The sequence below is a fragment of the Pleurodeles waltl genome, chromosome 7, assembly GCF_031143425.1.
Source record: "Pleurodeles waltl isolate 20211129_DDA chromosome 7, aPleWal1.hap1.20221129, whole genome shotgun sequence".
NCBI classification, from domain to species: domain Eukaryota; kingdom Metazoa; phylum Chordata; class Amphibia; order Caudata; family Salamandridae; genus Pleurodeles; species Pleurodeles waltl.
Window position 1 is genome coordinate 506,091,244 of NC_090446.1, and position 24,937 is coordinate 506,116,180.

General features: G+C 49.2%; 1 long non-coding RNA gene across 6 annotated transcripts in view; it reads left to right on the forward strand.

Annotated features, from left to right (window-relative positions):
* LOC138304278 (uncharacterized) overlaps positions 1-24,937 on the forward strand; it is a 133,806-nt gene that overhangs the window by 40,434 nt on the left and 68,435 nt on the right. For 3 of the 6 annotated variants that reach the window (XR_011205534.1, XR_011205531.1, XR_011205529.1), the window contains one exon: positions 13,732-13,763. The exons of the other annotated variants lie outside the window; for them this stretch is intronic. This is a non-coding gene — a long non-coding RNA (uncharacterized lncRNA). The remainder of the gene's footprint in view (positions 1-13,731; positions 13,764-24,937) is intronic. 6 annotated transcript variants of the gene reach the window in all.

Below are 24,937 nucleotides of genomic sequence, written 5' to 3' on the forward strand. Positions count from 1 at the left end.
GTGACACACAGGTGAAAACATTTTCATTTTTACCATTACATTCACTGTCACACGTCTTCCTCTATCCTGTGTGTAATTTCATAGCATTATTTGGTAACTGAGTTGTACCTTTCCATTACGGTTTCACAGGTGTGGTTACCAACGTGTGTCATCTGCTTGCATCCTTCAAGGACTTGTGATGTGTGACATAGGTATGTTGGCTTTACAACTAGAAACGCATTTTGACACTGTCATTGATAATACATTTTAACAAATCACAGACTGACTCCAGATTGTTTTGTGCTTCAAGGGTGTTTATTTAAGTGATAAAAAATGGAGGGGGGTTGTAATATGGTGATGGGGGACGGTGGAGGAATGTCCATGGCAGAGTCCAGTCTATTGGTCACACAGGTGCACTGCCCATATGGGCAAAGGAAGTGGAGCTGGGGCAGTTAAAGTATGGACAGGGTAACAAAGTGGGACAGTGGGAGGACAATCACGGTGGTCTCATATCCTGGCGGGGGTCTTGCCATCTTTCTCTGTCCTGTTCCTGGATCTCAGGGACCGCTTGCGTGGTGGTTGTCCATCTGCAGCTGGTGGGGTGCTGGTGTGGTGGTCCTGTGGCAGGGCGTCCTGTCCACTAGCGCCGGCGGAGGTGGTGGGCAGTTCATCGTCCAGGCTAGTGTCAGGGGCCCCTTGGAGTGCCACGGTGTCCCTCAAGGTCTGCTGTATTTCCTTCAGCACCCCTACGATGGTGCCCAGGGCAGAGCTGATGGTCCTGAGCTCCTCCCTAAACCCCAAATACTGCTCCTCCTGTAGGCCCTGGGTCTCCTGAAACTTGTACAGGACCATCGCCATCGTCTCCTGGGAGTGGTGGTATGCTCCCATGATGGAGGATAGGGCCTCGTGGAGAGTGGGTTCCCTTGGCCTGTCCGCCCCCTGTCGCACAGCAACCCTCCCAGTTCCCCTGTGTTCCTGTGCCTCCGTCCCCTGGACCGTGTGCCCACTACCACTGCCCCCAGGTCCCTGTTGTTTTTGGGGTGGTGGGTTATCCTGGGTTCCCTGTAGTGGTGGACACACCGCTGATTGACCTGTCCTGGGTACGGAGGTATGGGCCCGCTGGGTGGGTGCTGTGCTGGTGTTACCAGAGGGTGGAAGGTCAGTGTTGGGCTGTGCCTGTGCAAGGGGAACCGACTGTCCCGAGGCCCACGATGGTCCGGGCTGTATCGTCACTGTGGGCCTCTTCTATGGGTGGAGTAGAGTTGTCTGGACCCTCCGGTGTGGTGACGGTCCTTCGTGATACTGCAGGGGCATAAGAGCATGATTATTGCATGTGTGTGTGTCATGGTGTGCAATGGGTGGCTCACCGTGTACACCAGTGCAAGCATTCCTGTATGGGGGCTTGTGTGATGATGGTTGGGGGGGTGTTCTGGGTATGTGCAGTGAGCATGCTTTAGTGATGGGTGACCATGCTTAGTTGTGTCATGGAGAGCTTGGTGTTGAGATGGGTGGTTTGTGTTATTGGTACATTAGTGAAGAGTTTGAGTGATAGGGGAGGGGGTGAGGGTGGGGGTGTGTGATAGCATGCAGGTAGGGTGGGGGATCTGATAGTTAAGATTTGACTTACCAGTGTCCATTCCTCCACCAACTCCTCCGAGGCCCTCTGGATGCATGATGGTCAAGACTTGCTCCTCCCATGTTGTTAGTTGTGGGGGAGGAGGTGGGGGTCCGCCGCCAGTCCGCTGAACCGCGATGTTGTGCCTGGAGACCGCTGAACGCACCTTCCCCTGTAGGTCGTTCCACCTCTTCCTGATGTCCTCCCGATTTCTTGGATGCTGTCCCACAGCGTTGATCCTGTCCACTATTCTGCGCCATAGCTCCATCTTCCTGGCTCCAGGTGCTGCACCTGTGAGCCAAATAGCTGTGGCTCTACCCGTAGGATTTCCTCCACCATGACCCGGAGCTCCTCCTCAGAAAACCGGGGGTGTCTTTGGCGTGACATGGGGTGGTGTGGGTGATGTGTGGGGCGGTGTCAGTGTTGATGTGTGTGGTGATGTGTAGTGGTGTGTGGTGTTTTGTGCGTGGATGTTGTGTGGGTGATGGTGTTGTGTGCCTCTGTGTGGTGGGATTGTCTATTCTGTGCTCTCTCTGTGGCCTTTGTCAATCTGTTTTGGTCGTAGGGGTTTGTGGGTGATGTGGGTGTGTGTTTTATATTGTATTGGGTGTGTGGGAGTGGTGTGTGTATGTGTATCAGGTGTGTGTATTTTGAATTGTCCAATGTGGCGGTGTTTTGGAGATGTGTGTGTATTTTGAGCGCGGCGGTGTGTACCGCCAATGGAATACCGCGGTTGAAAGACCACCGCGTGGATTCGTGGGTCTTAATAGCATGGGTGTGTTTCTGTTGGCATGCAGGTGGAGGATTTGTTTTCGCCAGTTTAACACTGACCTTTGGTGTGGCAGATTTCTGTGGGTGTCTGAATTTCAGCGGATTCCGAGATGTGTGTCATAATAGCTGTGGCGGAGTTCCACGGCAGCGGCGGTGTATTGGCGGTCTTCTGCACGGCGGTAAGCACCTTTTACCGCCAATGTTGTAATGACCCCCTTAGTCTTTTACACCCTCAAGGTTCTGTCTGGGTTTTCCCATCTTTCCAGTATTCCCACCCACAACCCTGCTTTAAGTTGTCTCTTGATTCCCCAAGCATCTTCCCTATGGAGTATTCTTTCTTTCACCCTAGCCCAAGTTGCAACCTCTCTCACCCACGTCTCCATCACTGGTCCTGTCCTATATTTCTTCACCAGTGTGATCTGGAGTTTAGCCAACGCGAGGGCCAGAACCAGAAATCTAGTGCCTACGCTGCATTTCTTCGGTCTAGGAAAGCTCCCCAGGAGGCATGTCTCTACCATGAAAAACAAGGTGCACCCAATAGCCTCTTGGATGCGATGTAGGACAGTATTGTAATAATTCTGGACTGTCGGGCAATCCCAGGTCATGTGTGTTAAGTCTGCATCTAATGCCTGGCATCTCTGATATTCTTTTGCGATCCCACCCTATATCAACTACAGGCAGTGTGGTGTGAGGTGTGTCACATGTAACTAGTTAAACTGGGTGTATTTCAGTCTTGTGTTGCAAGAGATTTTCTGGGGGTACGCAAGCATTCTATCCCATTCCCTATCAGGAAGTTTACAATTTCAGTTGCTCTCGCACCAAGCCCTAAGGGCCTCCAATGATCTCTGATCCATATCAGTCAGCGCCCTATATATCCAAGTCAACTGTCATTTTGTTGTTCCTCTCTCCCTGCATCTGTTAATTCGACGTAGGATCTTGTTTCTGGTCCAGGGAGGTCCAGGCCTGGCAGTTTGGGTTGGACTGTTCCCATGGGGAACAGGGTCAAGACTGATTTGCATATGAGCTGGAATGGCATGGCAAGCAAAAAAACTGATGGATTAAACCCAGATCTGGGACTGGGGGTGAATATTTGATTTGTTCTGCATTCCGTCCATCCTCTGTTGTTTTTTAATTTGTCGCCCCAAGTGGGAAGGGTATGCCCAGACGTGGGTCCCGTGCTTGCCATGCCACCAGATTCAAGCTTGCCTGGCTGATGAAGGGTGATAACCTGAAACCGGTCCCAGGATGTTTGTTTCTGGTCCAGGGAGGACTTGGCCTGGCAGTGCGGGCTGGACTGTTCCCATGGGGAAGAGGGTCAAGACTGATTTGCATATGGCTGGGTCTGAGCTGGAATGGCATGGCAAGCAAAAAAACTGATGGGTTAAACCCAGATCTGTGACTGGGGGTGAATGTTTGATTTGTTCTGCATTCCGTCCACCTTCTGTTGTTTTTGCTTTTTTTGTGGATCTCACTAATGATTCATACATCAGGAACTGGCCTCTGAGTAATGCCAATTGTTCTAATAACTCCTCCAGTGGGATAAGGGGACCCATCTCAAAAGAATCCCCCACTGTTAGACTTGGTATCATTGGCATGGTCTCCCCTAACGGTTTGCCTCTACTTCTCAGGTTGCTTCTGTGTGATGGACTCAGTTTTTGCAGTTTTTGTTTGCTCTGGACACTTTACCACTGCTGACCAGTGCTAAAGTGTAAGTGTTCCCTGTACAAATTGTATGTGTACATTGGCTTATCCATGACTGGAATATTTGATTTACTAGTAAGTCCCTAGTAAAGAGCACTAGAGGTGCCCAGGCCTGTAAATCAAATGATACTAGTGGGCCTGCAGCACTGGTTGTGGCACCCTCATTAGAAACCTTGTAAACATGGCTCAGACCTGCCACTGCAGTGTCTGTGAGTGCAGTTTTAAACTGCCAATCGACTTGGCAAGTGTACCCACTTGCCAGGCCTAAACCTTCCCTTTTTATACATCTAAGGCACACCTAAGGTAGGCCCTGGGTAGCCCCATGGGCAGGGTGCAGTGTACGTTAATGGTGGGACATGTACTTACGTGTTTTACATGTCCTGACAGTGAAATACTACCAAATTCAGTTTTCACTGTTGCAAGGCCTATTCCTCTCATAGGTTAACATGGGGGCTGCCTTTAAATACGATTAACGCGCAGATTCCCTTTGGGATCAGATAGACATCTGGAGTTTGGGGTCTCTGAACTCACACTTTAAAAATACATCTTTTAGTAAAGTTGGTTTTTAGATTGTGTGTTTGAGAATGCCACTTTTGGAAAGTAGGCAGTTTCTTGCTTAAACCATTCTGTGACTCTGCTTGCTTGTGGATTCCCTGTCTGGGTAAGTTTGACAGTTGGGCTGTTTGCACCTCTCCTCTAGACAGTGACACAAAGGGAGCTAGGGAGTAGCCTGCATATCCTGATGGGCCATCTGGGCTGAGGTGAATGGAGGAGTGGTCACTTACACCTGAAAGGCCTGCCGTCACACAATGCAGTCTCCAACCCCCGGGTGTGATTCTGGGGCCTGGCCTAGGCAAGGCAGGATCTTGACAACAACAGAGACTTCTCTTTGAAGTAGGCCTACTTCAAAGGTAGAAAGGGGTATAGGAAGAGCACCCAAAACACCTGAAAATCAGATTACTTCTGAAACCAAGAGGAACCTCTGCCAAGGAGAAGAGCTAGAAGCTGGAGGAAGAGTACTGCCCCTTTGCCTGTGACTGTGCTTTCCTGGGTTGGCCTGCAGAACCTGCTTCTGCCTGAGAGAGGACAAAGACTGACTTTTGTGTGACTTCCCACTGGTGAAGAATCTCCAAGTGTTACAACATGAGCTTGCCTCCTGTTGTTGAAGTCTCAGGGACATTGAAGACTTCTCTCTGCCAGCACCTGGGCTTTCTGCTGAATGTCCTGCCTGCCAAGTGGTGCCCTAACGTGTCTCTGGTCCCTGGCGAGATGAAGCTGATGGAAAAGGACAGAAATCCACGTAAAGACGGCTGTGCAGGGAAACTCTTGACGCACCACCCGCCTCAGGACAAAAAACGACGTGCCGCCAGATTCACGTTTTAATCGACCTGCATTGCGGCTGAGAGATCGACGCAATGCGGCTGGAGAAACGACACGCAACATCCGCAGCGACTGCTGTTAACGACGCAAGCCCCCACGCAGCGCGGCCTCTTGCCACTGTGCAACCAGATTTCATCGCAACACCTCTGGGGGCGGAAAATCAACTAAAAACCTGCCCGACCTGAGGTACCCATCTGGGATTGACGCATCGCTCTCTCGTGGGAGAGAAGAAACAACAGACGCCGACCCGACCGGAGGAGGAATGACGCACGTTCTCGCTTGCGAGTGAGAAATCAACGCAGTGCTGGCCTTTTCCGACATACACTCGACCGTGCCGCTTTATTTTGACGTTTCCTAGGTACTTTTGTATGCTAACACCATTCTCACTGTTTAAATTTAAACTTGATTTTTGTATCTCAGATTTTTATTGTCTTGGTCTTGTTTTGTTTAGATAACTATTATCTATTTTTCTAAACCTGTCTTGTGACATTTTGTAGTGTTTTTACTGAGTTACTGTGTTCGTTGGTCCAAATACTTTACACCTTGAAGTTAAGCCTGCCTGCTCATGCCAAGCTATAAAGAGGGGTTAGCGGGGTTAACTGAGGGTGATTCTCCTTTACCCTGACTAGAGTGAGGGTCCTTGCTTGGACAGGGGGTAAGCTGACTGCCAACCAAAGACCCCATTTCTAACACCCACACTTGTCACACCAGACACAGTCCAGGTCTAAAGCTGAGTTGTAGTGAAACAACTAACTTGTGATCCATGAGGCAGTACAACCAGCCATATACCTGCAGCGTACAACAGCGCTCTATGTATCCTTACTACGATATGGCATCAACAATATAAGGCCAACCTGCAAAAGAATGTTTATCTGTTGGGTCGGGAGACTGGGGTGTAACAGCTTCGCTAGCAAGAATCCCTGGTGTGGCGCCAGTTCCAGAAGGTCCAAAATTTGTCCTCAAGTGTTGCTGAGCCTTTTGGCCACCTACTGCAGTTGTGCGGCTAGGTAGTGCAGCTCATTGTTCAGGACTCCCAGGCCTTCCTGTATAAGTGATTGTCTCAACACCTTGAGTGAAAATGTATGTCTGCCCCCGCCCATCCCATTTCAACTCCCGAAGTAGGACATCTAGGTGTCGGAACCTCCCTCCTGGGATTTTTACTGGGACTTTGGCAAAGAAGTATAAAAACCATGGGAGCATCACCACTTTGGAGATTGACACTCGAGCCATGAGTGGGAGGAACAGAGATATTCAGAAGGTAACACAGGTACACAGTGAGTGCAATGCTCTACCCAGGTTTCCCTCGTTCACATCCTACAATTGGTGATATATTTAGATTCCCAGGTATCTGAAGGATACCGGAAACCAAGTAAGCCCCTCCGGGGGATCTAGCAGTGGGGTAGTACCCTGTTTAAAGGGAAACAAACATGTTTTAGCTCTGTTAACCCTGAGTCCCGAGAGGTCTCCAAAGTCAACAAGGTGCTGAATCACCTCCTGGGCCCCAGCAGTGCCACCCAACAAGTAAAGGAGGATAACATCAGCATATACGGATACAATATGTTCCTATCCATCTAACAGAATGTCCCCCCCTCCCCCCCTTTGTCAGAAGAGCTCCGCTAACGGCTCCATGGCCAGAGGGAACAGCCAGGGCGACAGTGGTAAAACCGGTCTTCTGTCTTGGAAGATAGTATATGAGGGGGAAATGGTGCCACCCATTTTAACCCTTGGAATCGGTCTTATATGGAGCAGAGTGCCCCCTCTAATCCAGGCCTCTCCTAGTCCCAATTTGTGCATAACCTCCGTCAGGTAATCCTACCTCACTGAGTCAAAGGCCTTTTCGAGATCTACTGACATGAGCATTGAGTACAGCTGGTTTTAAACCTCTGGGTATTAGAGGATATGGCAGATTCTTCTAAGGTTAAGTGATGCACAACGCTATTGGATGAAACCGTTCTTGTGTCCATGGAAGAGAATCTGCATGTATAGGAGTAATCTGGTCACAAGAACTTTACTCAGGATTTTGAGGTCCATGTTAAGCATGGACAGCGGGTGAAATGTGGTTACAGGTACCCATAGAGTTGTAGTTTTAGGGCACGTGAATAACAGTTGTGATTCATGTGGTTTCAAAATGGCAACCCTGTTTTAAGGACTCAGTGTATAGTGTCTCCAGTCTAGGGGTCAACAGGTCCACGTATGTTGTGTAGAACTCTGCCGAGAGGCCGTCCAGACCTGGGGTTTATCTGTGGCCATTTCCTTGATGGGCAGTCTAATCTCCAGAGTTGTTACTGGGTACCCTAAGTCCTCTCATGCTTAAGGCGGCAGTGTTGGGAGATGGAGCTTCCACAAAAAGTAATTCAACAGGTGGTCTGAGGGGGCAGCCGGCTCGCTATATAGTGTTTAATAGTATTGCCTGAACTCTTTATTTATGCCCTCTGGTGAATAAACATGCATGCTCGATACTGATGTCAGGTGTGTGATGGAGTTACCCTGTGATTCCGGTCAAATCAGGCATGTCAGCAATCTCCACAACTTGCCTTCTTTGTCATGTTCCTCGTTATATAAGTTTTGTCATCGTGACATTTCAGTTTTTCTAGTACGGTATAAAGTTCCTTTGTGTCAAACAAGAGTTTATTCTTGGGGACATCTTGACCCAGGGTCTCAAGTATGTGAAGCATAGTGTCTAATGTGCCAAGTTCTGTATTGAGTTCTTTAGCAATACCCACAGACTGACCCATGCAATGGCCTCGAAGTACAACTTTAAATGCCTCTCACTCCAGTAATACAGATGACGCCTTGCCTTGATTTGCATCAAAATACTCTGTAATGGCTGGGCGTAATGTCTCCCTATAGCATAGATCCACTGTTGAAGGCACCATGTTGGGATCACTGGCCTATCCTCCAGTAGTCGAAGCCCCAGGAGCAAGGGGCTGTGGTGAGATAATGTGTGCCCTAAGTACTCTGATTCAGCCATCTCGAACAGATAAACCTGTCTAGGTGTGTGAGCAATGGATACAGGAGGGGAATAGAAGGAGTAATACCACTCCTCACCACGGTGGACCCCCCAGATGTCAGCCAGCTCCCAATGCTGGAGCCACTTTCTGAAGCCCTCCACTAACTTATGGGTTGGTGCCCCTGGAAGAGAAGGTGTAGAGCGTTCCAAAATCCCATCAGAGGCACAGTTATAATCTCCTCCTGCCAGTAGATGTCATTTACTAGTTGCCCCATTGGGGCCGACAGAGACTGAAAGAATGGTAACTGATCATGGTTGGGTGCATATATACTCCCCAGGGTCAATTCGATCCCCAGTAGTCTGCCCTTCACCAACACATATCACTCCTACACGTCAATCAGTGTATGCAAAGGTTTGAATGGAATGCCTGCTCTCACCCACAACACTACTCCTCGGGCTTACTCAGAATATCAGGTGGCATATAGCTGGCCTCTCCATCTGTGGTGTAATCTTTCTATTTCTACCCCCACCAGGTCTGTGTCTCCTGTAGCATGGCAATGTGTACCCCTCTACATTTCAGATATCGGTGGATGTTATGGCATTTGGCTGCAGATCCCTTGCCTCACACACTCCAGGAGATGCATATATCCCCAGTGTTCGTATTAGTCACTGGGATACATGAGTCCCCTCCACTTCCCCACCACTCTCTCTTGGCTCCTGAGTCTCGCTCCGTCTCCCCAGATATAGCATCCCAAAGACAGAAGAACAAAGCAAGTCCCAGTAATTAACTTCCCTTCACCAGAGCCGCTTGGCAACGGCCGGCCGCCCAAACTTAAGATAACCAGAAACCAGAGTCATTAGTCCAACTCCACTAGACTCCTGCAAGGGGTCAAGTGAGAGGGGTGCTGTGGAAAGAAAAACAGTGTGCAGTGATCCGCTCCAGCGGCACATCAGAGGTCAGCTTCTGCCTTCGTCCCAGCCATTTGTGGAGCTGCAACAGAGCCATTCCTCAGTGCTGTGTCTGCTCAGTCATCTTGATCATGATATGGAGCAGCCCTCACAAACCTCGCTCCCTCATGCATGTGCAGTGGTGTACCACAGCAACTGTTCGGGTTCTACTTTGATGCATCCTGGTGTCAAATCAGGTCTTCCACCAACTGAGGAGTCACTCCAAGCAGTTGTCCCCTTGCTAGCACTGATCTCTCTGATTCAGCGTCAGCTGACTGTCTAAAAATGATTCTTGCTCGGACTCCGACCTAGTGCAGCTGTCCGCTTGTATAGCTGCTGCCCTATCCCGTTCCGTCTCTGACTTGGATGGTTTCTTAGGGATACTTTTAATTCAAGCCTTCCGTGGTCTTTTCCTGGGTCCATGGTTTTTCCCTCCTGTCTCCCTGTGGGATGCAGAGGGGGTCGATCCTGCTTTGTACATGTCCAACCAAAATCCCAGGCTGCCTTGGGGTCCTCGCAAAAGTGTGCTTTGCTGCCCAGCATAATCTTTAGCTTTGCCGAGACCATCATAGAGAATTGGATCCCCTCCTCCCTGACTGTTCTATTCACTTTCATATATGAGGCCCCTTTCGTCTGTACAGCTGCTGTGTAATCTGTAAACATTGATACTTTGCTGTTAGCAACACTGTACGGGCCATCTTCTCTGGCCCTCTGCAAGAGGGAGTCTGCATCCCTGAAGTGTAGAAGCTTCGCAACTACCAGGCGGGGTGGTCTGCTGGGAGCTGGTGGCCGAGCAGGCACGCTGCGTGCACTCTTGAATGCGAAGAACAGATTCAGATGCCCCGGGCCAACCTCTCTTTTACCATTGTTCAAGATAGGCCACCAAGTTGCTGCCTTCTATGCCTTCAGGAAGCCCACTATGCGGATACTATTTTTCCAATTGTGGCCTTCGGAGTCTTTAGCCCTGTGTTCCAGTACACTCACTTTGTTCATCTATGCCACCACTTGCCGCGCTAAGCCCATGTGTGCCAGATGCACCTCCTCGAGTCAAGACTCCACATCCTTCACCCTGTCTGCGAGTTTGTGGTGTACTGCTATCAACAGGCCCAAACCCACTGAAACAGCATTAATGTCCTGCTGCAGTGTAGCTATTGTGCCTGGGATGGTGGCCAGTATCCTATCAAAATGGATTTGCAGAAAAAGAACTGTATCCACGGGGTCCTTCATCTCTCCCTTTGTAGTCAATTCTGACCCCAATGCACCAACCTGAGGATCCAGCTGTTGTGCCCGGGGCTTCCCCATATTTTGTTCTACAGAGTGGCAAACCAGTAAAGAAGCCTCTAGCAGTGCAGGCCAGGAAGCCAAGACAGAGTGACTGACCGGGTAAAGCCCATCTAGCTTCGTCCACCTCCCCTCTGCCCATCCGGGCCTGCAGCAGGGCAGTTGCCGCAGTCTAGTTCCACTGTAAGCTGAAAGACGGGTAAAGCTGCAGCCTGTCACTGCAGTGTGAAGGAGAGTGACAGTTCAATATGAGCCTGGCACCAAAGTCAATCCGCTAGCAGTCCTCCGGGGTCACAGGTCTCCCCACAGTGCGTAGTACTCTAGTTCGTGGGCCATTACATTTTCGGGGCTGGAGCCATTCGCACAAGGGCCAGGGGCATTAAGAAACCTCCTGTCTGTCTGTGACCTATGCCGGCAATCGCAGTGCCAGTGTATCGCCACCCGCTTATCTAGGTCTCTGCACCCTCATGGGCGTCGGCCCCAAGGTATATTGGTTTCAGGTGATGGCTGCAGGTTGACGTGCTTCTTCCCCAAGGCTTTTCTCTCAACCTGGTTGATAGAAAGATAAATAACTGGGCCGGAGAGCAGTCCAGCCCACTCTGTCCTCAGAGCCCAGTGGTGCCGTCCTTCATGACCAGGGCAGAAACATCAGCAGCAGGTGATCACCAATAGGCAGGTTCACCTGGCCATCTCTGGAAACAGCCCACTCTCTGCCCCTCTGCTATGCAGCCAGGCTCCAAGGTTGTGCCTGCAATCCAGTCATTTATAAAGGAATCCTCCCATATCTGCCAAGGGGGCTCAGCAGCTCTGTACTCCCCATTCCTGCTGCCTCACCTCAGGTCTGTTAGCAGTCTTCGTTCAGGCTGTCCAGGTCAGCCATCCTGTCCACTAGGCCTTATCAGCATCTGTCGGTAGCGTCCATCATGAGCATTTCCTGGGGTGGCTTTTTCTGTCCACTGCTTGCCTCCAGGGAGGGAACCTATCTTTACAGCCAGTCACGGCTAGCAAGCCCGCTCACCCAGGTAGTTACGATCGTGAGTGGCTCCCGGCCCCACGTGCATCAGCGGACCTGGCTCACTACTCCCCTCCATCAGCAGGTCAGGACACCAGGGCTCAACCGGGCATGGTCCACTCTCCAATACCAGGGGTCTCTGTTCTTGGCGGCAGTACAGCCACCGGGGATCCCCTTGCCTCAACAAGGTTGGCCCAGCCGCAGTCACCACCGCTGCCGAGCAGGGACATTGCCGCTGCACTCGTTTCCCCAATTCGGAGTTGCCAAGACATCACCACACTAAGCAGATCTGTACTGCTCTCTTATTCACACCACTCAAAGATTGTTAAAGGTGGCTCATGGTCGGTATGTTAGGGTTCAGTTCAAGTTGAAGTTTTATGACATTTGCAGCTTGAATTGCAGTGTTCCATGAAAGGGGTGACATTCTATGTGGATGTTATGCATTTAATAGATTCCTTGTAGGTTGCTTGTGAAGCACAAAGACAACACAGTTTTCAATTTTAGTATATAGACCAGTTTGCCAGGGACCCCCGGGCGGAAACAGGGATCTGAATTTATACTGATATGAGGCCATATGGATTATAAAACTACAATCAGTAGACAGGGGGTTGAATATGGACCATGAGCTACAATACTTCCTGGGTAATTAAAGCAATTCTCTACTTGTAATGTGATGCATGCGTTATTGCATTTCCATCCAGTTATTAGTGTATTTAACATCCTAAGTGTACTGCCTTACGTATCCCAAATTCTTTGGGGGATAGACATGCCCTGAGATGCACACTAAATCAAATGTTATGATTCTTGATATGAGATTTTGTGACGATGCTCCATCATAGGATAGTGGAGTTTGAGGTAGGCTATGTGTTGGCCATATGGTAGACTTGCGACCACAATGACGGCCGTCTTGGTGCAGACTACTTGGGATTGTGGTAACAACTGACTTATTTCCAACCATGAATGATTGAATTTCCTTTGCTAACATAGCATTCGTGTTCATTTTAGTTAGTGTTTCTTTCATAATGAGGTATGTTGACTATATGTGGAACAGTAATATGATGGCGGCCGCTATGACATAAAAGTTAATACTTATTTGCGGTACAATTTACTGTAGTTTAGTTTTAAAGTGAGTGGTGGTCTGCTTCAAGGAATTCTTTATCGGTGATATGGTACAAAAGTGAGTGCACATGCTTCAGTTTTTTGCACATTAAAGTATTTAGAGTGATGGAATCCATTTATATGACAAATGTTGCGACTAAGTCTAAGATGGTGGCCATTGGGGACATAGGATAACTTTCCTTCTATTATCATTATTACCTCCTCTTATGGGATTAGATGATGTCCGTCATGGACGCCGTTTGCACGAAGTGCATTTACCACGTGATTATTCATACGCCTTATTTCATATACACTAACTATACATGGAGTATTTTTGTCGACTAAGGGTGTACAGGTTTAAATTTATGATACACTGAGGAGTGTTTAGGCGACAAGATATATTCATGTGATATGTTTCATGAATAGGTCCAAGATGGCGGCCGTTGGGAAGGAATATTGTCCTTTCATGATTACCATGACACTTTAAAGGAGGCAAGATGGCACCCGCTAGGAACGCAGTTTACACAAGGTGCACTCACTGGACGACTCAACCAGGTTTTCTACGCACACCGCTTACACGTGGTGTACGGGTGGACTGATATTACAGACCAATAGTGTATCCTTACTGTGAGTATGAGAGAGGGATTATAGTTTTATATGCTGGTACATTTGTTGTAGTATTGCTTTATTATGGATGTTTACTAATAGGATTATATTACTGTCTGCAGATGTTGTGCTAGTAATACTGCAGTCATTGGGATTTAAGTTTGGACTATATACGGGATCGACAGTCTTTAATGAGGTAGGAGTCGAAGCACACTGAGTGGTGAAATGGGCTGCTTGTGTAGTTTGGAGTAGGGAGTAATTTCAATTTTATGTATTTTTAGATCACATATAGTGATCAGTGTCAGCAAGGTATGTGTGGGCACATTATTTGAGCTGCTGTTTAAGATTTTTATGTATTTCATATTTGTTTTATTTTGACACTTTATACAGATGGAGAGTCAACTGGCATGTGAGACAATGGGGTGAGCATGTATTCTGGAATTGTTTATGTTTTCCACACAAATGGTTTGATTGAGTCTTGTGACCACCTAGATTGGAGTGATTTGTAAACTGAATATGATTTGATATGGTTTTGCATTATTTTGTAATATGACTTTTTAATTTTTACAAGACTTAAACATGTTTCTAATATTATGTGGCATTTATGCATTCAACCCCTACCCCATCCAAGCCCTTAATCTACCGCACCCGTAAAAACTAACCCCAACCCTGCCCCAACACCACTTACCCGACCAAACTACCCCGATCCCCCACCCCTGCCTCTAAAAACCAAACTACTCTGATCCCTCACCCCACCTATAAACCAAACTACACTGATTCCCCACCTCCGCCTCTAAAAACCAAACTACCCCGCCCCAAACCCTCAATCCACCCACACCCCTAAAAACTATCCCCGACCCTGCCCCAGCTCACATAACTGACCAAACTACCTTGATCCTCCCACCCTGCCCCTAAAAACCAAACTACACCGACCCCCTACCCCCGCCCCAAGCCCTCAATCCACCCCACCCCAAAAAACTACCCCCCAACCCTGCCCCAACCCCACGTAACTGACCACGCCCTCTACCAATACACTCTGCCTTTTTCTCTGCCTTAACCACACATTTCTCTGCCTTAACCACACATGTGAGAAAAAGGCAGTCGTTGTTCCGGCAAGCGTGGTTACGCCTGCGTTGTAGATGACTTTGTTGTTCCAGAGTCGTGGTTTAGGACGTTTCTCACCTCCCTAAACTCCTCGTCGTACCTTAACTATGTGTACTCCCCAAAATACATTTGGGTCTTGTCAATTATGTTCATGTACTTTAACAACAGTCTGTACTTTTTGCAATATATGCTAGCATAAATCAGAAAAGGCCAGTTTCCAATTTCCCACCATCTTAGGTACCCATGGACATCACACCAAATCCCACTCTTCCTCTTTGGACCCTTCCTTAGATTGCAAATCCCTATGCAACAATTTAAAAACATCCACATAATTATATTTCCAAGTCTTATTTTTGTCTTCTCTGATGAATGTGACCCCAAGTACATTGCTATCCCCATTTAAGGCAGCTTCTTCCTGTGTTTTGGATCGCTATCACCACCATCACCTTTTCTACTGTTGTCTTCTTCCTTCTCCTTCTTATCCTAACATTGCATTTTTTTACTACACATTCATTTCCCTGCCTTTAGACTCCCCTCATATTTTTCCACTGCCCTGAACATGAATGTTTAGTAGCTCTTGCCCTTTGTTACTTTACCACTCCATCTCTTACTCCACAGATTTTGTCTTGATATTATTAGCATTACCATCCATCCCGACATCCCACGCTGACCCATACATTTTGGCTGTTTCTTCCTGTGACTGCTGGCAGCTCCCCTGCCCTCCAACCAGCTCCTCTGTGCTTGTCCAAAGCCTCTAATGGTCTCCTTTCATTCACTCACGATCTCTGAAAGGCATCAAAGCTCTTCTTTCCTCCAGTTTACATGCTCTGTCGAGTCCTCATCTGCCTGACCCTTCTCAACCCTGATCTCTGTCACACTGCTCTTAAGCATCTCGCCCTCTTCAAACTCATCACTCTTATTGCCATAGTCCAAAACCGGGTCATCTGTCTCTTTAACCTCACGCCACACACTCACATCCTACTTCATACCATTCATCACACTGCCAACATAACCACTCCATGCTCTAGAAGAGGTAGGCAGCTGTGCCCTCAGTCATGAAAAAGCCGCAGAATACTTTTCATTGCATGCAGGCCAACATACATCAGCCTTAGAATGCTCTGCTGGCACCAGCTTGCAACTGTCAGCCCTGTGGGCCGGAGTCACTCTCGCCTTCTCCCACAGATTGCTCTAACCCAGAGGGTCTCCATCATTTTAAACCACTCCAGTCCATAGGTGTCCTTCTATCCACTTCTGCTATCCAAACCTACTGCTGTTTTACACCCAGTTCATGAGGCTCACTCAAATGCCTGTGTTTCATACTTTGTATGTTTATGCCCTCCTGCTCCAGGGCTTCGCATCCTGTACTTACTGCCACAATCGTCCTCTTTTCCTTCATAGTACGGGTTGTGGCCTACCTCTCCTTCAGTGGCACTACAGGGGGGTGCTCCTAGCTTGTCTCCCATGCTGTCCTGCTGCGATGCTTCCTTACATGCCTGGCAAACCAAATCCAATTCCTAGCTACCGAAAAACTACATTTTCTGGCATGTCCGCAGGCATGACACCATAAGCGTTTCATAAATTACTACTTGATGGTTAACTAGGGGCAGTTGAGGAAAAAAGTATCACTGCATTCCTCTTACAGCCTGACACAAAACCAGCGTCGCCTACTGCTCGCTTGCCTGATCTGCCCGCGCCCCTTTCCCCTTCCTCACCCACAGGCTTCGCCCATCAGCGGCCGTGCTCCACTAAACTTCGCATGTGACCACTTCTATTCTGAACTGAAACGCTTATACACAGAATCTGTTTGGAAGTTTTGGCTGCAGCTTTATTAACACCAAGATTAAACAATATGTACCCCGATATAACTTTATTAGGGATCATAAATCAGCCTGCACGTCTATCTGTCATAAAACGATAATTGACTAAGATAACTGGCATCATAAATCAAATCGCGCTCCTAAGGCTACATTGTCATCATAAATCTTGCCATAAATCAAAACACACAGGAGTAAAGACAGCTTGTCATCAGGTCATAAATCACGTCATAAATCAAATGCACATGAATATTGTTGCCTTGTCATAAATCACCAGAAATCACTCATACGTTTATTGGTCAACTGGAGTCTTTGAGCTGGAGTGTAATATCTGTGTGTGGGGTGGGGGGGAATAATTCCAAAATCTCTTTTAAGGCCCAACTCAATACCTTTGCCTACTTTGAGTAGTCCGCCGATCCACGGGCCTAGGCTTCAAGTGCCATGTTCTGCACCCCCATCTATGACTGCCTTACCCTGCTGTTAGGTATCTCAACGTAAGTACGTGGTCTGCCACCCTGCTGTTGTCGGGTCTGGCCTTTCAAACCTCTTTAAGCTCCATTTATTTGACTTCTTTACCACCACACTGCTCGTGGGCTTATGTCCGTGGGCAGCATCCCCATCTGGTTGTTCGCTCATTACTGGCACGCTGCCAGCGCCATGGCTGCCCATAGATTGTCCCAGAATACCTCTGTTCCAGCCTCTGGCAGGTGCACCCCAACCTTACTGAAGTATTCCAGGGGCCATATTTATACTTTTCGACGCACAACTGCGCCAACGCAGTTGTGCGTCAAAAAAGTTAACGCCGGCTAACGCCATTCTGAAGCGCCATGCGGGTGCCGTATTTATTCAATGACGTTAGCCGGCGCTGCGGAGTGGTGTGCGCCAAAAAAAATGACACACACCAGGCAGCGCCGGCGTAGGGGAAAATGGAGTTTGGGCGTCAAAAAATGGGGCAAGTCAGGCTGAGGCAAAATTATCGCCTCAACCCGATTTGCGCCATTTTTTTTTGCCGCCCAGACGCCATTAACATGACTCCTGTCTTAGCAAAGACAGGAATCATGCCCCCTTGCCCAATGGCCATGCCCAGGGGACTTATGTCCCCTGGGCATGGTCATTGGGCATAGTGGCATGTAGGGGGGCACAAATCAGGCCCCCCATGCCACAAAAAAAAAAAAAACAATACTTACCTGAACTTACCTTAATGTCCCTGGGGTGGGTCCCTCCATCCTTGGGCGTCCTCCTGGGGTGGGCAAAGGTGGCAGGGGGTGTCCCTGGGGGCATGGGAGGGCACCTGTGGGCTCATTCCGAGCCTACAGGTCCCTTAACGCCTGCCCTGAGCAGGCGTTAAAAAATGACGCTAACGCGGGTAGACGTCATTTTTTAAGGCCCGCCCACTCCCGTGCGCCATTTTTGCACGGGAGTGTAAATACGGAGCACAGGCCTGGGAGTCATTTTTTAGACGGGAACGCCTACCTTGCATATCATTAACGCAAGGTAGGTGTCCACGCTAAAAAATGACGCAAACTCCATGAACTTTGGCGCTAGACGCGTCTAACGCCAAAGTATAAATATGGAGTTAGTTTTGCGTCGAATTTGCGTTAAAAAAAACGACGCAAATTCGGCGCAAACGGAGTATAAATATGGCCCCAGGTGCCTCAAATTGTTTAGGCCGTGGCTGATATTTTCCCATCCGTTTGCCCTGCAGTATTTGGCTATCAATATGTTGAGCTTTTTTCTGGATTTTTCCAGGGCGCTAGTGGACCAGGCTCTCTTCCACTTTTGCCTGTGCACAATTTCAGACCATATCAAGTGCACACTGCCAAATAGCCTGTAAGCCCTGGTTAAATCATGCCTCATGCACCCCAGAAGCTCCTTTCTTCCCAACTGTGCCAGGTCATTCCCTCCTGAATGCACAATGAGGAGGTCTGGTTTGGATGGGTATTCTTCATGGTATCTCTCCAACATAGCCCCTAGTTGCTCCCAGTGCATTTTGGACGCCCCCATCCATCTTATGTTTATCTTGCTGGGTCTGGGGAGACTGGCTTCGTCCCCCCTGAGCCCACCAGTATTGGGTTCTCCGAATGAAAATGTGCCCCACAATCCAAACTGTTATCTTTCGTTCTCCTGCCAAGACAAATGGTGACAGCTTACTGTATAGTAGTTGTGGTATGGTTGTGTGTGTTGGGGTGGGGTGGCTGGCTCAAAGGCTCCCTTTTTTGTGGGATTCTCAAGTACCGCTTGTAGGCTGCAGAGAGCCATATGCCTATTCCTTTGATGCCCTCAGTTGTCACCCCACCCTTGCTGTTGTTGCTACCCCAATGTGGAAGGAATGCATACCAAACTCAGCTGCTGGCAACCCTACTTTGCTGAATGTCATCTTCAGCACTGCCTGAAACTGAAAACTGCTCAGGCACTTCCCGTTCCTGTGCTTGTAAAGAGGGCCCTCTCCGGCTTGGCAAAATGCCCAGTATTGCCGCATCCAGTGAACAGGGCACATATTTTTGTCTGACAGGCACTTTAGTTTCACCAGTGCCCCTCTTGCCTGCTGGTCGATTTTGGACCTCCTCAGTGTTATCTCGACCTGCCCTGTGCCCAGCAGTACAATGCATGCATGTAGGAAGGCCCCACGCGGTCTCCTGCTGCCACCAGCTCACTTACCCTAAACACCCCAAAGAAAGATAGCGTAAATGCTGCATTGAACAATGTAACTTCTGAGGCATCTCAGAAAATCTGGGACTGGACCCCCAACAGGCGTGCCAGGGTCTTGAATTCAGTGTACCGCCTCTTGTCCTCCCTTCTCCCCTACAGGCGCCACCATCCCTTCAGTGCTGCCTTGGGGCAGTGTGAGGTGGTGGTGTCCTCCCCGGCTTCTCGTTTGGGGAAATGGGCTATCGCTGTCAGGTACTCTTGAACCCAGGATCTAGTTTTGCTCTGATCAAAAGGCCACTTTACAAATTGCTCTGCAGCCCTTGCTGTGCTCTGTGCATACCTGAAAGAGTATAGCCCAGTGACCCTCTGAACTGTTTTTCTGTATGTGGCGTACCTTTGCACTGTGTTGGGTGCCAGGGTGTGCTCTACCACCTGGGACAGGTCGCATCCGACAGGGGACAAGAGCTCCTCTGAAAAAGGAGACATTACTCTCAGTTGTGTAGCCCACATTTCTGAACTTTTCCATTTGGAAAGAAGAGAACACATCTACCTGAGCATTACTGACCCCTGGGACATGCCTTGGCCTCATTTCCAGATTGCCTGCCAACTGAAGCTTCGTCCATCTCCTTAACAGCCTCAAGACCTGTGGACACATGGCTGTCCCTGTGTTGACTGTGTGCACCACAGTTTGGTTATCTGACCATAAGGTCAGCGTCATGTTGCAGTCTTGCTTGCCATATTGTCAGTGCTACTATTATGGGTAACAGCTCCAGGAAGGATATGTTCATGGTTATCTTTGCTGCTGCCCAATCTTCTGGCCAGCTCTTTGTACAACACTTGTCTCCTAGGAGCCAAACCCTATGCTGCCTTTGGCGTCTGTGTACATGCTATTAGCCTGTTCGAGACTCAACCTTCCCTCCATATCAACACCCCATTGAAATCCCTCAGGAAGGTTAGCCAGGTCATCAGGTCTTGCTTTGTCCCTCCTTAGCCCTTTAGTTAGCTGCGTGAGACACCTTGCAAACGCTCTCCCTGCCGGGATCACTCTTGCTGCGAAGCTCATTTTTTCTATCAGTTTTTGGAGCTCACCAGACGTGGCCTTCTCTTTCCCTATCAGCGCCTTAACCTTATTTGTAATATCCTGCACTTTGTCTTCTGGGATGCGCGGAGTGCTAGCAACTGAGTCTAGCTTTATCCCCAGAAATACTATCTTGATAGCTGGTCCCACTGCCTTGTCTGTTGCCAATGGGACCCCAAACTAGGTCACTATCTGCTGAAAAGCATTAAGCAGTTTTCTACACTCTGCCCCTTTGGTTCACCTACAAATAGAAAGCTGTCTAAATAGCGGAGTTTGCCCCTTTCCCATTTGAGTGCTCTCTGTGTAGCATCCACTCCAGAAAGGCACTGAATCACCCTAAGTATGCGCAAGATATGGAATACCCCATGTGCAGTGCTTTATCAAAATATGTCTTCTCTTCGAATTGGAAACCCAGGAAGTGATAGCTCTCGGGATGCACCAGCAGGAGTCTAAAGGCAGATTTAATGCCTGCCATTGCCATCAAAGCCCCGTCCTGCTGTGTGCACTAAATGAATAGCGTAACCCATTGATGCATAGCCAACTGCGTAGTCCTCAGGGTTGATCCTATCATTCTTTCAGAATCTTCTTGCGCACTTGGAATGCTGGAGCTCTGAGCAAAGGTTTTTGGATTCCTCTGTCCTGAAGTGTTCTGTCACTTGAATCTTGAACCCTTTTTCAAAGTCATCACACAGTAAGCATTTGTCTGGCTTATTGTCAAACCAATTAACTAGCTGTCTTAGCTCATGGGTATTGATGGGGAGCAGGCTAGCTGAAAGCCCCCCATACCTTATGAGCCTTTTCTTCCTCCAGGCTACTTGTTTTTCACCTTCTCTTTCTTCTCTCTTTCTCTGTCTCTGTCTCTCTCTGTCTCTCTCTCTCTCTGTCCCCCCTACTTTTCTTGCAGTCAGCTGCTGGGTGCCCCCCACTCACAGGTGGAGCTCACATGCCTGAACATACATGCAGGCTAGGCGCACTCGCCCTGTCATAATTGCCCCCACTTTCCAACTTGAAAATAATTTTATCTTAAAGAAGGCATTCTGCTTTTCCTGTTGCCCCGTGAACTGACCCTTCCGAAAAGACTACTCGGGCTTCTCTGACCAAGACCTGGCCTACCTGGCTACCATCATCTTATGCATGTAGCCTGACACATCCTCTTCGTTCCACTCCATGTCTGGGTGTGCCTGCATTTTTATCCAAAAGCCCTTATTGTAATCTAGCCATGATTCCCATGTGAACTGCCTGTATGACTCGGGTATTTTGGACTCATACAACCATAGACCTTTCATGCAATGCAGCAATGTTTCCACTATCATGCAGGCCATTATCCTGAAAGCTTCCAGACAGTTATCAAAGTTCCTTTCTTTTCTGACTCACACCATCTCATTCCTGTCATCATCCCTCTTATCGCATGTCACCAGATCTAGACCCTCTTTTTGAATCTTCAGCAGTGTGAAAATGCCTATAAACACCTTGCGCTAGACACTCTCTTTCACTGCTTAAGTTATCAGGCTCGCTAGGCCTGTGGCCGTTGTCACCATATAAGGATGCCCTAGTTTGCCCCTCTTGCAGGCCTCTGGCACTAATCTTCCCCAGTTTGGACATGACCTCTGCCCCTAATGTGCTCCCCCTCACCTCCGTAGGGGCTGCTTTGGTACTGCTTGTTGATGGTGTCTCCCCAAGGGTTGTTGCCTTGCTTGGGGGTTGTGTGGCTGAGCTGGCGGCATTTGTGTGATCCCTAGTGTTGGTTTTCGCTCCCACAGGCCCCACTGCCTTGTTTCCCCCAAGCGTGTCCCCCCGCCCCAGTGTTTGCAAATAGCAGTGGTGCAAACAATTTAAGCATGCCTGCACAAACGTGCTTATCTGCTCATCATTTGAAGACTTGGCCTTCTTGCTGGTGCTGAGTGCCACAGATAAGGGTTCATCCATTGCTTTTTATTCTCTTTCTTTTCCATCACCTTCTTACCGCCTTTGCTGTCCTGAGGGTAGCCTTTGCAATGCTCCTTGCTCTCCCCAATGTCACTGGGTTCTTCCGGGCTGTTTCGACCTTTCGGCTCCCTTCTTATTTGCTTCAGCAGCCAGCTTTTGTCATGGGTGGCCACTGCCTCTCTCGCCGCCCTTATGATCTCATCACTGTCTTCTTGATGTGCGCTGCTGTCTGTCTCTGTCATTCTCCATGAATGGTGTACAGACAGGTTGCATCACCAATAACCAATTGTCCCCACTGCTCTTCTGTGTTTATCAGATGTCTCTTTATCAGCTGGGTCGCATTGCCCTGTGAAGGCTGTCCCCAGCTGTTCAAGCCAAATGCTCCTTGTGCACTGTGGGTTGCGTCACTATTGTTGCTGTCCCTGTGTGCTATATGTTGATTGGAGTGCCTCAGACTACTTTAGCAGGCTGGTCCGTGAAGTGGTTCACACTACAACACAGAGGGGGGCCATTACGAGGTTGGCGGTCGCACTGCTACGGGCCCGGCAGAGAAGACCCCCATATTATGACCATGTCGGTGTTCCCAACAGAACACAGCCAAGACACAGCAGTACCACCAGTGTGGACGGACTGCTGCGGCAGGCATCTCCAGTCCGGTGTGGAACATGTTTCCATCAAGCATATTACGAGGTTGCACACTGCCAGGATTTCCAGGGTGGTCGCACCACCACCAAAACCCTGGTGGAAACGAACCATATAAAAGGAGACACTCACTTTCAGAAACACAGACACGTCTGGAGCTGCCATGGACCTTGAACATGAAGTCTTCCCACTGCTCCTGATGGCACAACAACTCCAGAACCAGCGACGACAACGACCCTAAGTACACCCGCCTAGCACACACTGGAGGGAAGGCCATTATTGCACACCCACACAAAACACACACACCCAGCACGGCTAGCAACGGCCACACACACATACAAACAAACACCTGTACCAACACACACACACACACACACATGCACACACAAACACACACCACGGCCAACATACATGTGCCATACACACACTGCTCCGCACATACACACCACTGCCACACACATTCATACACAACACCACAGAGTCACACAACGACAACACCATCACAACCACACAAACGCATTGGCAGAGAGGCACACTGCACACCTCCACAAGACAGCACATACTGGCAGGAACACGTAACTACAGCACACAACCAGACCAGAACACTGGCTAACAACGTGTCAGATCACACACCACTTCCATCCAACACTCAAAGCACATCACAGATGCATCACTACACACATGGACACACACACCACTACCACACAATGCCATACAACACCATCACAACAAGTCCATAGCACAAGTCACCTACACAACTCATGCTGCTACACAAACACATCACATAAACAGAAAAAACACACCAAATCACACAAATACACCACATACATGTGGAAGGAAAGGAAGAACAAGTTTGTTACCCTCTATACCAATGGTACTGTGGTGCATATATAGTGAAATAAATATGTCATTAGAAGAATAAACTATGTACAACATAGGCCGACTGGCCAGTCGAAAAGTTTTTACTGCTCCAAGCACACTGGGCAAAGTTTCTGACCCCAACTTGACTCCTGACTGCAAAGTGGCCTCCACATGGCAGTGGCATCAATTGGGCAGGCAGGCTCCTCAGGGGTGAGGGGAGGGGGCGGAGGTGGGGGCTTGAGTTTGGGAGGGGGTCCTTTGGCTTGGGTTTGGAGTTGGTATTAGGCTTTGGGGGGACGGCCTTTGGCCTTGGGTTTAGGAGGGCTGACCTTCTGTTTGGTGGGGGTTTTAGTTTTTGCAGGGGGAGGGGCATAGGCAGTACCGGGGGGCATGGGAGGACTGGGAGGTGGAAGGACTGAGTTTGGGGAGGGTAATGGGGTGCTTGGGGGAACCATGGCCTGGGACAGTGGGAGGGAACAGGGAAAACTTATAAAGGATTCTTTTTTATGGACACAAGGGCGGTCATTGAAAAAAAGTGTGGGAGTGGAGGGAGAGGGAGTGCTTGTGAGGTGTGTAGGTGTCTTTGGTACAGGTGCATGGGTGGAAACCATGTGTGTGTTGGATGTCTGTTGTGTGGATGAGTGCGGGCATTTAGGTGTCTTGGGAGGGGGGAGGAGATGCAGGGAGATGCCGACGTGGATGTGTGATTGTCTGTTGGGGTGGTGCCTGCAGGTTAAGTAGATGTGCTGCATGTGGGGGTGTTGGTAGTCGTGAGTGTGCATGTGGTGAATGGGGTGGATGTATGCGGGTCTGCAATTGTGGTGACGGTGGGTATGGGTGGACTAGTGGCTGGATTTGGCAGGTTTGAGAGTGTAGTTTCTTTGAGGGAGGAGGTGGTTGGGGTGTCTGTTTTGGGAGTGGATGTTGTTGTGTCGGCATGTGTGTGTTGTCTGTGTACATGGTGGTGGTGGGTCTAGTGGTGCCTGTGTTTGTCCGTGTCAGTTGAGGTGGATGAATGGTGGTCTGACTGTGTGCTCTAGATGGGGGTGGGGAGAGGGGTGTGGGATTGGGCACAGGTAGCTGGAGAGGGGATGGAAGATGAGGGGACACTGGCTGCCGTCAACGAAGAGGCCAGAGCCTGAAAGGATCTCTGCAGGACAGTCAGGGTACCGTGAATGCCTTCCAGGTAGGCATTGCTCTGCCTCATCTGTGATGCTAATCCCTGGATGGCATTCACAATGGTTGACTGTCCCACAGAGATGGGCCTCAGGAGGTCAGTAGCCTACTCATTGAGGGCCGCAGGGCTGACTGGGGCAGGGGCAGAGGTGCCTGCAGCGAAGGAGACACCCACCCTCCTGGGTGAGCGGGCACTGGCAACTGGGTGGGGAGCTACAGGGAGGGTGGTGCTGGTAAGGGGTGGCAGACAAGGATGGTGCTGGGCTTATCCCAGGTGGGTCCACCACCGACAGGGAACATCCATCAGAGGAGGAATCCGAAGATGATGTTGAAGATCCAGTCTCCC